The sequence below is a fragment of the Hyperolius riggenbachi genome, chromosome 12 (genome assembly GCF_040937935.1).
Source record: "Hyperolius riggenbachi isolate aHypRig1 chromosome 12, aHypRig1.pri, whole genome shotgun sequence".
Classification (NCBI taxonomy): domain Eukaryota; kingdom Metazoa; phylum Chordata; class Amphibia; order Anura; family Hyperoliidae; genus Hyperolius; species Hyperolius riggenbachi.
The window spans coordinates 136,925,041-136,933,829 of NC_090657.1; positions in this window are offsets into that span (position 1 = coordinate 136,925,041).

The window sequence follows — 8,789 nt, forward strand, 5'->3', positions numbered from 1 at the left end:
GTGCGCTGGCATATTACGGAGCTGCCTATCTTTGGAAGTACTCAAGGACACAAGTGTTTCTGAGGACTTCTGGAAGCCGCAAATTTGAACGGGGGACAGCGCTGGAATAACTCCCCGAGAGAGGAATGGCAGATAGACTTAGTTTGGACAACTAAGTGGAATATGCCACATAGTGTCACATAGCGCAAGCGATAGCCATATGATGCAGGGATACAGTATATGCATCTGCGGAAGATGTCGGTGCTATATACATACTAAATAATAATTACATTAGCATCTGTAAATAAGCTACATATCAATTCAGAGGATAGAATCAAATTTCAAGTCTCACAAACAAATCCCAGTAGAAGGGTGCATATATTGTCAGTATATAGATCAATACATCAGTTCCAAGGCTTGAAAAGGGACAAAAGAATTTGGCACCAAAAGACCTGTTCCTCTGTAAAAGGAACAGCTAGTACCCAGTTTTTACAAAACTTTCGAAGTGATACAAAGGGCTCATTCACACTAGGCAGCGCATGCATGAACGCAATTTCATACATGCATTGCAAAGTACTAAATCGCATAGGTCGGCAGCTTCCATTCCATAATAAAAAATATATACGTTGTGTGCAATGATGTTCCCGGCTAAGTTACAATGCAGCACACGGGAACACAAACTGTAGTGTGAATGGTACCATGAAAGTCTATAGACTTTCATGCTACCTGCATTTCAGGCATTATGTGTGGTGCTGTCTGTCATTATGTGTGGTGCTGTCTGCCCTAAAGCAATACCAAATACCAACTACCATCTAAATCGTATCTTCAGCAATGAATAGACAAACAAACCCTTGCAGTTGTGCTGGGGCCGGGCCTTTTAACACCTAACTTTACAACAAAGCATAGAAAGCAAACATATCTCCACACTTAATGTTCATATCAGAAGACACACTTTTTGTCACAAAGGTGCAATTCATGGCAGCACGGACACATCCAGCCAGCACTAGGGGAAGGGGGAAAACAAGAGTGAATGAGGGAGAGAGGAGGAGTGGAGAGACTGAGATAGAGCAGAGAGCGTATCTGTATTGCAGTTCCACATCACACAGAGGCTGCTTGCCTGTAATAGGACTCCTGCCACTGTCAGTCTTTCACACAAGTCAGAAAGCAGCCCTCCTGGAGTCTAGGGACTGTCAAAAACTTTTCAACCTGTGAAATACCTTATGTAGCTGTCCACATCAGTCTTTACAATGGTGGGAGAGATGAGTTTTTCCTACAGACCCGGCAGGAGGCAAGGCTCTGTATATTTACCAACTTGCCCGCTGATTTCAGGGATTTATTTTAAAGGTACAGGAGTCTCAAGGGGGTAGTCCAAACATCAGTAACCCCTGGCTAAATGCGCCAGTGGACGCGGGCAGAGACCCTTTAAAGGAGTTGTCTGTTGTGCATTAGTAAATTTACCTTTTCCATTACTAAGACCAGATTATATAGTCAAGGGCTCCTCCACCAAACCCTGTCCTCCACCAGTGTTAGTGTAAAGGGTTACTTAAGGCTAAAAAAAAAATATTTACAATATTACTCCTCTCTCAGCTTTGCAAACTGATCATGGTTGCATTATCCACAGCTTCGCTAACTGCTTAAACAACATGTCAGTTTGCAAATCTGTCTTTTGTTATGTTGTGCTTTAGCACTTGTTCTCTGTCAAAAACTTCTTTGAAGAGAGATTTTGACACATGCAAAAGCATATCTGAAATCAGGCTGTGACCTATTGAAGCCTTAAATGGGTTTGGAGTCACTCACTCTTTACTCAGTCTGCTGCCTGTTTGATTTATACAGTATATGCTAATTTGGTTTTAAGAGACACTGAAGCGAAAAAAAAATGATGATATTATGATTTGTATGTGTAGTACAGCTAAGAAATAAAACATTAAGATCAGATACAGCAGTCTAATTGTTTCCAGTACAGGAAGAGTTGAGAAACTCCAGTTGTTATCTCTATGCAAACAAGCCATTAAGCTCTCCGACTAAGTTAGTCCTGGAGAGGGCTGTTATCTGACTTTTATTATCTCAACTGTTCCTGCACTATTTACTTTTCCTCTGCCAGAGGAGAGGTCATTACTTCACAGACTGCTCTGAAAGAATCATTTTGAATGCTGAGTGTTGTGTAATCTGCACATATTATAGAATAATGCAATGTTAGAAAAAACACTATATACCTGAAAATAAAAGTATGAGAATATTTTCTTTGCTGCTAATCTTCTAGTAATCATTCATAGTACACAACCAATTCATTATATCATATTTTTTTTTCGCTTCAGTGTCTCTTTAAGGGTATCCCTATATTCTTACGAAACCCTACATTAATTTCTGCTCTGGACCATGTAGTTCACCCTGGCCTGTTTACTGGTGTTTTATGGACTAAAGGAGGTATGGCTCATCCTGCTGAGTGTTAATTCTACATAATCTTGTCTGAGTGTTAATACTACATAATTTTGTATCATCTGTAAAATGGGAACCTCACATTCTCTTTCATATACAAAGTAATTAATTAAACAAGATGAAGACAACTGAATCCTGTAATGACCTATTTTGTGTATGATCCATTTAAAATTTCTCTTTGCTCTCCTTGGCTGGCTCTGTCCACGTGAACACATTTCCCCCTAGTTCCTGTACCTTCAGCTTTTGCACTAGGCAGTAATGAGAACTGGTTTTAAAACATTTTCATGGACCAAGTATTTTATGTCTGTTGCATTCACAATATCTACATTCGCAGTCGCCCCTTCATAAAACCTGAGCATGCTGGTCAGACAAAATCTATCTTTAGTAAACACTGCAGAGCTTGAAGTTATGTTAAAATGAATTAGATGGTGGTACATCTAAAGCTTTTCCATTTTATTCATTTGAAATGCGGATACTAATGTAGTCGTTGTACTAATTAACAATGCTTCCTGATGCATTTTAAATGTGGTACACATGAATGCACCACAAACTCAACATACTGAGGTCAGACATCATTCTGTCAAAATTAAACCATTAATTGTAACGTTTATTTTAGCCTTTATTTACATAACTACATAAATGCTCACAGACTTCAGAGTGACTTCACAATTTCTGGTTTATTCAGTAAGGCCATGCAAAGAGCAACGGTTAATGTGCAAAGTACAGGATCTCCTAACAAAGCTTTTATTTTATTACAGTCTAGTCAAGAAATTACTTCTGATTGGTTGCTATTGATTATTACACATTAGGCATTCTTATCGCTTTCTGCAGTGTCTTATTGATTAAAGCTGAACTGAACTCATGATACATTACATAGAGAAAAGCAAACTACACAACATCTATGGAGGTTAAGATTTGAAAATCCACGATCATACTCTCCATTTTCTTAGTAGCGATGTATTCTGTTGCTATGGAAGGGGGATGTGGGTCGACTGTATGGCCCACAACAGAGTGGCTTCATTTGTTAGGAGGAAAGTGGAAAAAGGTGCACTTGGCCGAGATGATCTGGCTCTACGGATCTGATGTTTTGGGGCTGCTGTACTCATGCTGGATTCTTGGCATGGGTCATCTTTACTGGTTGCCTCAGCTGAGAACCATCTAGCATGTGTTCGAGGTTGTAACCCAGTTGATTATAGTATCTCAGGTAGATATTAATTGTTCACTTTTTTTACTGCAAATCTGCTAGTGAATGGCCAGATACAGTACCTACCCAAAAATGATCCAAGAAAGGACAAACGGTGAGCTGACAACAGGGTCATGGGCACTCAAGGCTCATTGTAATTCATGAGAATGAAGGTGAGCCTGTCTAGTCGGATCTCACAGAAGAGTTACTACAACACAGTTTGCTACAAACTTAATGACAGGAAAGAAAGAGTAGTTCCAGAACACAGTGCATCACATCTTGCTACATATGGGGCTGTGTAGCTGCAGGCCAGTCACAATGCCCATGCAGATCTATGTCCACTGCGAAAGTGCCTACAGTGGACATGTGAGCATCAGAACTTAATGGAGTAATGGAAGAAAAGTTGTCTGGTCTGATGGATCAGGTTTTCTTTGGTTTATGAATTTCCCAGAACCGAGTAAGAATGAGCATTTGATGAATGTGCTAGAAAGACAAATCCGATCCATGGAGGCCCCACCTTGCATCGTTTAGGACTCGAGAGATCTGCCACTATACGACAGATACCAGAGGACGCTTTCAGAGGTCTTGTGTGTCCACGGCTCGATGGATCACAGCTGTTGTGGTAACACAAGGGTAACCTACACAATATTAGACAAGTGGCTTTAATATTCCAGCTGATAAGTGTGTGTGCATGTGTGTGTACACCTGTCATGTTTTCATTACTGTTAAGCACATTGATATACATACATACATACATACAGTGTATATGTTCACACACACACTGAATGTGGTCTGTAACACATACAAAAACACATGCAAAATGGTTTATACTTTTTTGTGCATTTTGTAGTAGAACTTTTTACTGCTTTCTCACATTAAAGGTGCCCGTTAACGATACAATCCAGCAACTGATTGTTTCCAATCACCATGGTAATTGATTGGAAACGATTGGTCTGTTCATGATCATGGCCGATCGATAGGATAGTTTAGAAAAACGGATTTATTCAATTAATCTGATCGAATGGGCTAGCGGGAATTCAGCCATTAATGGACACGACCGACTGTTTATTGATTAATGTGGCCGATCGATTATTGTATTGTTAAAGCGGACCCAAACCAAACATTTTTTTAATTAAAAATATTTAGCTGCACCACTCTGACACCTACAAAGATAAATAAACACTCCTTCAAACCTATGATCATTGTAGTGCATCCTTTTCACCCTTCTCGTTTCGTAGCTAGGGTTATACTGCGGGCAGCCATTAGCAATTCCTCCATTGCCGGACACCATCTACATCCCGGAAATTTGAAAGGAAGGGAGGGGTTCCTCCAATAAATGTAAAATATTTTATATCTGTCATCATGCAACTGAAAAAAGGCTGCTATTTATTATTATAATTTAGAAAATAGATTTTATTTCTGAAATCTTGTATTTTTAATTTGGGTCCACTTTAATGGGCTCCTTAAGTTTGCTACCAGACCATGTCTAAAAGCTGATGGTAATGAACCAATAGGCATGCAGAACAGGCATATTCTTTTCTATTGAAAAGCATGAACCTGTTCACATCTATATCTTCCCATATCCAGGTTAGTTTGTTGCACTTCTGCAAGGTCAAGTACCTATTCAGTAAGGAGTTCAAGGCAAGACTCCCTAACACTGCAGGGTGGCCTCTTCAGCGCGTCCCAGTGGCTGCAGCTCTTAAACGCTTTGAGTCCGACAGGAGAAAAGCGCTATACAAATGTTCGGATTATTATTATTATTATATTCTGCAATAAACAAACCAGTTTTTACAGGCAGCGGACGTGTTGCCATTCATCCCATAGAATGACATTCATATGTTCCCAAGTGCATGGGACACTCCAGCGGACCTCCAGAGTGATACAGTGTATCTGTGTTGTATGCATATGCTGACACTCCAACATAGTAAGCTGAGCCTTATTTAATCGGCATCAAGCAAGTTAATGAAATACAGTTTTAGCCACAGTGCAGCCATACACACTCCCACTATTGTAATACACACATTTACACCGGCTGCTGTACTTCTCTGTATAAAAATGGTAGGGTATAGGATCAATAATTAAGGTACAGGGACAGATAAAAATAAGTCAGTGATCACTGCACCCTGCTGAGGAATTTGATGGTGTTATATAAACAGTAGTATACAAGACAAATAGCTGTCTGCAGTATGCCTATGTAATAAGCTTACATACTGCAGCAAACAGTAGCCATTAATCTATTGACAAGAGTAATTACTGAAAACATTCCTGTGTGTTTTTGGGGAAAAAAAGGTACTGGTATGCACAGTGTATCTCCTATAAATAGATTTACATTCCGCCACATAAAACACTTGACTGTATGCATAGTGACACATAACAGATAAACTACCCCATCCATCCCTCCCTTCTTTCTCTCCTATCACTTTGATCTTATTCCCTCATATATCCTGTCTCCTGCACACCCCTTGGGAAGGAAGGGATCAGATCATCTTGTATTCTGGAGGCATAACACTTTTCCCCTGAGTGAGGCCGATGCTCCAGAAACCTATATCCAGAGAGGACACTGCAGGAAGGAAGAGGGAGGGAGGCAGGCAGGGGCTGCACTGTCATTTACATTCAGATGCAGTGACACTGGAAATCCTCTCAATGCTGCAAGGACGGATGACTTTACCTGCTCAATGGCAAGCTGTTCCCATCAGCTACGTGCCAGGAGTACAAGAATACAGCATTGAAGAAGAGAGAACCGAGAGCCCGATATGGTGTAGTATGTCAAGGTAATTGGATAATTAGAAAGAGTATGAATTGTATACTCACAAACCAGGGTTACCTCCAGGCAACCACTGTGTAGGCAGGTGAGGAGATTAGCCTGTCCTCACTCAGGAATAAGAAGTCGCTCTCTGTAGGCTTGAAAAACAAGAAGGGGTATCCCCCTCCACCAAAGGTGGATACAATCAGTATTATGGTAGAGAACAGAGGCGCCAGGTGCTATCTGGACATACTGCTGTTGTGTGCTCCTTCCTGTAATTGCCTGATGAAGCGGGTTTGACCTGCGAAACGCGTTGCAACCTTATTTGGAGTATACCAATAAATGTCCCTTTTGTGAATACACAGTTGTTGTGTCTGCTTGTGGGAGGTGAGTCCACCACTGCCTCCTAAGCAATAATTTTAAAACTTTTAAATATTGTTTTTATCCTTTTGGCGCCTCTGTTCTCTACCATAATAAAGAATACAGCATTGGCCTCTGTGAGCATCACTAGCTGTCATCTGGCAGTCAAGAGGGTTACTGTTCAACCTAGAGCAAATGGCAAATGCCTGTTGCATAAGTGACTAAAATTGCTTTTGCTATTCCCTGTTCCTCACAAAAAATGTCACAATTGTACCACTGAGTACATAGTGGAAAAAAAGGACACCCAATTGAGGAATGCTGACAGCGCATACCCAGCAGCATACGTCTGGGCGTTTTAGTAAATGTCTTACAGATCCACCTACTTATGTCATATCTACAGAGTTACAGCCAGTACATGCTAGAGTGTTCCTAAATCTAATTGTAAGCGGTTGAATTAGGTATTATCTATCACTATTAAGCGATTGTTTCATTGCCATATTGGGCAAATTATAGATGTGTGCATGGCTAGCATTAAAGAGAACCCGGGGGGTATATTATAATCCTAATAGGACCCAGAGGCATGTCGTGTGCACAATGACATGCCTCTGGGTCATTGTATATTTCTTCTTGCTGCATTTTCCATCATGTTATATTAAAGGATACCCAAAGTGACATGTGACAAGATGAGATAGACATGTGTATGTACAGTGCCTAGCACACAAATAACTAGGCTGTGTTTCTTTTTTTCTTTCTGTGCCTGAAAAAGTTAAATATCAGGTATGTAAGCGGCTGACTCAGTCCTGACAGGAAGTGACTACAGTGTGACCCTGACTAATAAGATTTTACCTCTTTGTTGCTCTCAGAATCCATTTTCTACTAGGAAAATGTTTTATAGTTGGAATTTCTTATCAGTGAAGTTCACACTGTAGTCACTTCCTGTCTGGACTGAGTCAGGACTGAGTCAGCCACTTACATACCTGATATTTAACTTTTTCAGGCAGAGAAAGAAAAAAAGAAACACAGCATCGTTATTTGTGTGCTAGGCACTGTACATACACATGTCTATCCCATCATGTCACATGTCACTTTGGGTATCCTTTAAGGCAAACCTGAAGTGAAAATAAACTGATAAAATAATCTATTATATCCATAGTCCTAATCTTAAATAGGACTTTCATTTAGTTTTATCGTTAAAATTAACCACATCACCGCCCGGATACAGTATATCTACGCTCCTTTGGACTTGAGTTCCCGGCCTGGAGCGTAGATATACACACTACCCGCGCTACCGCCACTGTCCGCGCTCCCGCTCGCATGTGTGCGCGCTCCCGCGATTGTGCACGCTGCCGTCCACTTGTCTGGAGATCAATGAACGGGTAAAATCCATTCCCGTTCGTTGATCTCTGCCCCCCAGCAATGATCGGCTGCCTCTATGAGAAGCAGCGTGATCATTCTGAAAAAAAATCAGTTTCCCAGCCTCCCTGAACTTCCTGCAAGTGTACTTCCGACGCTTGCAGGGCGCATTTACAAAACATTACTGTGGCCATCTTGTGGCCAAAAAGTAAAACTATACCCAAAAACATTTTTCACATACAAATACATTAGTTTACAACATAAAATTAACTCATTAACTCCCACACTCCCCAATTGTTACCAATTTTTATTTTTTTGTATTAAAATTAATAAATAAAAATTACAATAAAAAAAAACATAAATAGTTACCTTAGGGACTGAAATCTTTAAATATTTATATCAAGAGGGTATAAAACTGTTACTTTATAAATTATGGGCTTGTAATTAGGGATGGATGCAAAACTGAAAAAAATGCACCTTTATTTGCAAATAAAATATTGGCGCCAAACATTGTGATAGGGACATAATTTAAATGGTGTAATAACCGGGACAAATAGGCAAATAAGTTACATGGATTTTAATTACAGTAGCATGCATTATTTAAAAACTATAATGGCCGAAAACTGAAAAATAATGATTTTTTTCCCAAATGTTTTCCTATTTTCCCATTAAAACACATTTAGAATAAAATAATTCTTGGCATAATGTCCCACCTAAAGAAAGCCTAATTGGTGG